Source organism: Orbicella franksi, chromosome 6 (genome assembly GCF_964199315.1).
Source record: "Orbicella franksi chromosome 6, jaOrbFran1.1, whole genome shotgun sequence".
Lineage (NCBI taxonomy): Eukaryota > Metazoa > Cnidaria > Anthozoa > Scleractinia > Merulinidae > Orbicella > Orbicella franksi.
In genome coordinates this window covers 26,595,415-26,602,852 of record NC_138150.1, presented here as the reverse complement: position 1 = coordinate 26,602,852, position 7,438 = coordinate 26,595,415, and the positions used below count along the sequence as shown (strand labels likewise).

General features: G+C 36.9%; 1 long non-coding RNA gene across 1 annotated transcript in view; it reads right to left on the bottom strand.

The window, feature by feature from the left end:
• Positions 1–5,931: 5,931 nt before the first annotated feature.
• The window catches only part of LOC145489125 (uncharacterized), a 43,129-nt gene continuing 41,622 nt past the window's right edge, over positions 5,932–7,438 (bottom strand). Inside the window, exon 4 of the long non-coding RNA XR_014049567.1 lies at positions 5,932–6,405. This is a non-coding gene — a long non-coding RNA (uncharacterized LOC145489125). The remainder of the gene's footprint in view (positions 6,406–7,438) is intronic.

Genomic DNA, 7,438 nt, shown 5'->3' with positions numbered 1-7,438 from the left:
CAACTCGAAAATCCAACTCGAAAATCCAACTCGAAACTCCAACTCGAAATCCTAATTCGAAAATCCGACTCGAAAATCCAACTCGAAAATCCAACTCCAAATCCTAACTCGAAATCCAACTCGAAAATCCAACTCGAAAATCCAACTCGAAAATCCAACTCAAAATCCTAACTCGAAAATCCAACTCGAAAATCCAACTCGAAAATCCAACTCCAAATCCTAACTCGAAAATCCAACTCGAAAATCCAACTCGAAAATCCAACTCGAAATCCTAACTCGAAAATCCAACTCGAAAATCCAACTCGACATCCAACTCGAAATCCTAACTCGGAAGTTAGTTTGTCTCCAACTTCATTTGAGCCCTTAGTCTTCATTTAATAATTTCAAATCCTTAATAATTGATTGAGTTTAATCAAAGGAAAACAGGGCCATGGCATATTTGGATATCTGACCTAATTTACGATTTTATTTCTCCTTTTTCCACGTAGTTTTAATTTTGATTGAGAAGATATACCAAACACTTGAGACAGCGTTAAACCAAGTTTCTAACGCCTCGAAGTTGGTCAAAAATACACCGCTGCGCGTCGTTTTTTCAACTTTCTTTTCGGTGTTTGGAAATGTGATCAAACACAGTCTTGCGTCTTTCGATATATTACTAATCTCGATTCAAAGGAGCTAACCGGTTTTCAGGCAAACGGGCAGGTCCAGGACAAGCGAGGCTGTCACTAAAAACATATCACGTGAAAGCTAATGAGCAAAAACGGTTAATTTATATTATGATAAAAGTTAGGACTTTGAACAGTGGTCAAAAAGGATCAAAAGTTTTTTAAAACGTGTTTCTTGAAAGATCGTTCTTTTTGCGCTTGTTTGAAATAAAGGTGCCAAGTCTTTTGCGAAGGAAGTCACTATCTGAGCCATTATTAGAATGCTTGTTCAGGAAAAGCCATCTGTTTTCTTTTAAGTTGTTTTCCGGTTAACAAAACAAATCGTCTGCAGTTTTAAATAATATATATATATGTATATATATATATATATATATATATATATATATATATATATATATATATATATATATATATAAGTTAAGATGCTTCGAGCCAACAGGGATGCCACGCGCCAGAAGGATCCAAAAGGATTCGTAGTCCAAACCTCGAGTAATGAAATTTGTAGGCAATTGTGGAAAACGAGGACGGACAACTTCGAGCGAAAAAAAATATATATATACAGTAAAAAATCTAAGAAATCTAAAAAAAGGTTTAAAAATTTAATTATATATATATATATATGTAACTGTATTTAAACTTAGTTTTCGTCCTTTTTCTCTTGTAACTGATGAAGGTCTAAGACCGAAACGTTTTTCTATTAAATTTTTAACTTTTTAACTTTTTTTACCGTCAGAAGTTGTCCGTCCTTGCTTTATCAAACGTTTTTAAATTCATTTTTGCGGTGAGGCTTGGACTGTGAATCTTCATTGATCCTCCTGACGCAGTGGCATTCTTTGTTGGCTTGAGGCATTTTATAACCGTTTATATATATATATATTAGTTTTAAATGTAATTTACACAATTTACCATGGCCATTTCGAAAACTAAATGGAGTTCGAATCCCGCCTTTCTATGGTATGCAAATTCAAATTGAAATTCAACTTTTTTTAAATTGTTCAATTTTCCATTGAAATTCAAAATTAAGTGTAACACCTTTTTTTAACTGACATTTTAATCAAAAATGCAAAATTAGAGTGTCAGCTTTTGCATCTGAACGTCTAAAACGTACCTTAGATTAACTTCTATTTTACTAGGTATTTTGGTTTCTCTGGCAATAGTGTCGCTCATAAAGAAAATTAAGTCACTTATTCAAACAAAATTGTCAAAAAATCATCTGGTATACTTATTCATCAGTCCTAGATGGGAAGTAATAATAAAGAGCTTAAACCAGCCGCCCGTCTACGTCTTTTAAGATCAAACCATCTCGTGTACGGGCTCGTGCACAACTCAGCTTACAGTACAACTTCACTGTGACATCGCTCAGTGCGCTTTTTTAAAGTTCACGCTGTACAATGAATGAAACTGACCCACTCTACTCATCGTTGATCGTTAACTGTGTGTTCAACGCCTTCTCAGCCGACATCGCTACCATGTTGAACATTTTAACAATCCATGCGATGAGAAATACTTTGTCATTACCAAAGCCTTTACAGACATTGCTGCTGAGTCTTGCTGTTTCTGATCTTGGTGTTGGTTTACTTGTTCAACCTTTGTCCATCGCTCTGATGGTCAATCCTACTAATTCCACCAGAACCGCGTTTAACATCATCGTCCTTTTGTTTGGTAATGCCTCGTTCTTTAGTGTTGTGGCCATAAGTGTCGACATATTCTTGGCCGTTCATCTTCATCTCAGATATCAGGAACTTGTAACTCACAAGTGTGTTGTTACTGCGGTAATATTAATTTGGGTTTTATGTGTTTCTTTGCCATTCATTTTGATGGTGAGTTCTAAAAAACTCGCTATCATGCTTCTCATCACTCTCTCTGGGTTTTGCTTCATAATTACAGCAGTTGGTTATTACAGCATTTATTTCACTGTAAAACATCATAGGAACCAAATTCAAGTACAACAAGTACACGTAGCTCAGAACGTCCAGAATAGCCAAACTGAAAGTGCTGCGAGGCAGAGAAAATCTGCTGTCAGCACATTCTACGTATTTCTCGTGTTTTTAGTTTGTAATTTACCAGAGTATTGCGTTGCAGTTGCCCGTCTGATATCTCATGGTCTGTATTTTTACTCAGTGACCCTGGTATTTCTTAATTCCTCTCTGAATCCTGTTATTTACTGCTGGAAGATGAAACACATTCGACACGCTTTGATAGACGTACTGCGAAATATATTTCCAAGACAAACCCAAGCAGACGTGTAGTTACTTGACAGTTCTGTTGTAAAAATAACTTTAGAAATGTTATTACAACGAACAGTTTGTCTCAACCAACAAACTAATTTTCACTAGTTTAGCGTTTTTGATACAGCATAGCTCATGTACATCCGGCAGACTTTAGTCAGTTCATAAGTGATGTAAAAATATAAAATATCCAATGTTTTTAACGTCAAATAACTCCTAGGTTATCCTTATCTTACTTCGCTTCTTCCAGTGCATTCGTAAGCAAATAAAATATATCTGTTGAAAAAATAAAATGTGTTTTAGAATTATTTTGTTTTATATTTAAGGTAGTGGAGTAGGCATCTCTACGTTAGTGCGTGTTCAACATGCAATGATTTTTTCTCGTTGAGGAATTGTGAAAACTCTTACTATCGTCGTTACAAAGTCCAAGCAGTCGTAGAGAACTAAACCCAAATTTATCTCGAAAGTTTATCCCCATGACCAGAAGTAGTTATGGGTGAAAATCAAGAGAAGATGTGAAAAACACGACAATATGTCTTTGACATCATTGTATGTTCGTTTCAATAATCACTAATAATCAAGAGACTTCAATTCATTAATTCTTTCACCATTACCGCCGGTTATCAGTTTTATTTATATTTCAAAACATTTTAGAGACATATTTTAGAGACTCCTTTATTCACGCAGACAGTCATTCATTTATTCCGTAGATAAACCGTAGGATGTTGGCACCGAAACATATCAATCGGGTCAAAGGAAAAGCTCACAGCTCATACAGAAAAACGTGAACTTAACTGGTCTTAACTGAACAGTGTCCAGCACAACTTCTTTCACAGAATTCTTCTGTTAAACCACTAAACGACGAATATTCCATGGAGGGCAAACAACTAAATAAAAAGCTAATACTAATATAAGACAGGACTGATCATGGGACCTTTACTGAAGGCAGCGCATCGATGTAAATGACTTTCCACCATTACATTACAACACAGTGACGAACAGAAAAATGTTCAGAAGTGCTGATGCACAGTTACATACCTAATTACAATTCAGTCCAGCTTCGAGAAAGATACTTTGTTAATTCAAACACGTAGTTGGAATGAAAAAGAATACATTTCATCCATCACGCTTTTGTGAGATTTTTTTGGTTCAAAGTTGAAAGCCGCGAAACCCTATTTTTTCCTCAAATAAAATTCACCATTTAGCACTGTAAACATGACTGAAGATGCCCCAGTTAAAACTGGGGAATATTTCCCAATTTTTCAAACTGCGCGTATTGCGAAAAATATTTGAAGGATGATAAACACAATAACCTCCATTTGGCGCGAAAATATGCTCGAATATTTGTCGATCTGTTCCTCAAAGGTCACGGTTTAACTCGAGCTACGCTCTCGGAAAACTGTTCGTTTCTCGGAACAGATTATGTCCGCAGACAATTATCCGAGCATATTTTCGCGGCAAACGGAGGCTATTGTTTATTTATAATCCCTGAAATATTTTAGCTCGCTCGCGATTGGTGACTGAATATGCCCCAACTAAAACTGGGGAATTTCCGAGTGATAGTCCCCAGTTTTTTAGAACTGAGCGTGTAGCGAAAGATTAGAAAGATAACAAACACAATAGCCTCCATCTTGCGCGAAAATATGCCCGGATATTTTTCCGCGGACATTATATGCAGTGGCAGATCTAGGGAAGGGGCCCGCTTAATTGGAATAACGGTGGCGAAGTTTATTTGTGCATGGAGAACGTCAGTATCTGAGCATCATTAGAATGCGCCTTCAGAAAATACCTCTGTTTACTGTCCACATAAAAATATGGACATTTTGGAAAAACGAATTCGAGTTCAAATCCCACCTCTTCGTTATTATACAAGTTCAAATTGAAATTCAATATATTTCTTTCCATCTTTCATGTTTATGGAAAATGAGAAATGCAACCAAATACAAAAATCTTTTCCTACATTAGGGAAAGAAAGCTTGGTGAGTGCGATTTTAGAAATAAGAAAAGGAAAGCTAGAATCGTGACATAAGTTGTTTCGCAAATTAAAAAATAAAACACCTTTTACCGACTGACATTCACTGGAAAAGTTGAAAATTTCCATGTACATGTCAATTTTAATTTACAGTATGTAAATCTTGATTTACATTCTTTGTAAATTACAATTTACATTTTAGGGTTTTGTAAAATAAAATTACAGGAAATCTACAGCTTTTAGTACAGCATGTAAATGTTCTGTAAATAGTGATTTACATTGTCTTTGTCGACAATGATCATTTGAAGAACGTGTAAAAACCTGTAAAATATTTTACGCACTTTTACAGTATCTGCCTTTGTAAAAAACATGTAAATTGCTTTGCTAAACCATGTGAGAAACGTGTAAATAATTCAACCGAATGCTGTAAAAAGTCTGGAAATGTTATGTTTGTAACCCTGTAAAAATCATGTAAATGAAAAAAGGGGCCTGTAAGAAACATGTAAAAACCATGTAAATGAAAAAAGGGGGCCTGTAAGAAACATGTAAAAACCATGTAAATGAAAAAAGGGGGCCTGTAAGAAACATGTAAAAAAAATGTAAATGAAAGAAAGGGAGCCTGTAAGAAACATGTAAAAACCATGTAAATGGAAAACCTAGAAGTTGCACGGGTGCGGTGGGGGGCTCTAAATAGCCTGTTAAAACATGTAAATTAAAAAGGGGACCTTGCAAAGGCTGTGAAAACAATTTAAATGAGATAATGGGGGCTTTTCGAAAACCTGTAAAGATCACCTTAATGTAAAATGGAGACCCTTAGAAAAAAAGATCTAAATTTAAGAGAAGGCCTGCTTAAACCCTGCAAAAACCATGTAATGGAAAAGTGGGCTTATTTAATATAACTCTGGTGTAACGGTTCAACCAACGGAGACTGTTCAAATGATGTAAATTCCAAGTTACCAAGAGGTTCGCGATCCTCTTGTAAACGGTTGGTTGGATTTTGCAAAGAAATAAGTGAAAAGTTACCTCGCCCAGGGTAAACTTGGGGGGAGGAGGGACGGGGGGGGGGGGTAACCGAGAACATATAAATGGGACCTTTTGAAGGCGCGTAAAGTTAAAGTGTAACACCGCCGTAAAGCTCCGTAAACCTTTTACGTTGAAGCATTTGAACTTCTCTAAAGTCCAAGTGTGTGCAATAGTGTGCTTTAAATTGATGTTGGGTTACAAGGTATGCACCAAACTAAATCGCTGCATTGATCGACACCGCATTAAACTGTCTTCTTGTGAACTTTCCGCGCACCCACAACGACAAAATAAAACTAGAATTGTTACTGCACATGCAGGCGTCCCAAGCTTGCGTCTCTAGAAAAGAGAAAAATTAGTTCTCGGACACGTACGTGTTTATTCATGAAGGTCCATGAAAGCGTCACGTGTTGTGTGAGTTCAAGACGGAAAGAGCCCTGGTGACCGAGTTTGAACTGACGCGGAGTTAGGTTAGGCAGGGAACCGACAGGGACACCCAACGACCGTTTTCTCTCGAATGCTTTTGAACGCTGTTTTAGGCTATCTGGAGTACTTTCAAAGCTCTGTAGGTTAAGATTTATTTGTTCGGTTATTCTAGAGGAACTTGAGTATTCTCGAACTTATTAGGGCTTTTTTGTCCATTTCCCGAAAACATTAGGTCTTATCGCCTTTCCGAAAATGATAGCTGACTTTTTTTCTGTACCCAAAATGACATTTTCTAACAATCCGAAAACAACAGACATTAAATTTCTCATATCACGAAAGTTCGAGGTCACAATTGTGCCCCTGAACCGTTGAGAATGAACGAAATATCATCGATTTTAATAGAGCGTTAAATATAGCAGCCTTGTGAGTGCCCGATCTCCAACAAGCGGGAATCAGCGGTCTTCATGTTAGGTACCAGGTTGTCTCGGTTCTCCCGCTATGTTGGGCAGTTCGTTGGAACTTGCATCGAACTCGAGCTCTGTTTTAGCGGGCCAAAATCCACTCTACCTTCGCTTCGTCACCGTGCACGGTTTCAAGGCAAAGTTTTCCGTTACCCAGAAGCTGAAGATAACGATTACAGGCAACAACAACAACAGGTAAGCAAGTTTTGCATAAATTGAACGAGTAGAGTAAAGTAACGTCAAGATACATTTCGTTTTGCCTTTGGTTGTGAATGTGTCATTTTCAACGAGAAGTTACATTGCTTGTGTAATCGACTTTGGTGATGTTTACCCGACGTGCGTAAAGAGCTTTATGATCTGTTATGATCTGTTCTCGATAAAAGAGGAAGAGCATGCGACATTTGTTATTGGCTTATATGCACCTTATGATTCCTTCTGATGCATGCTCTTGTAAGGTTATGTTGCCCTCTGATGTGAATGCTAGTAAGCTAAAATGTAATGTGCCATTTTCAGCAGAGAAATTTCTCTTATGCTAGTGTAAGTATTCTGAAGTTACTCAAGTGTCTACAGTTGTACCTACGTGCAAGTTACAATATGCTGTTATACACAACTGTACATGGACATTGCACTCACTGGTACTGATAGTAAGTTACATGTTGTGGAATT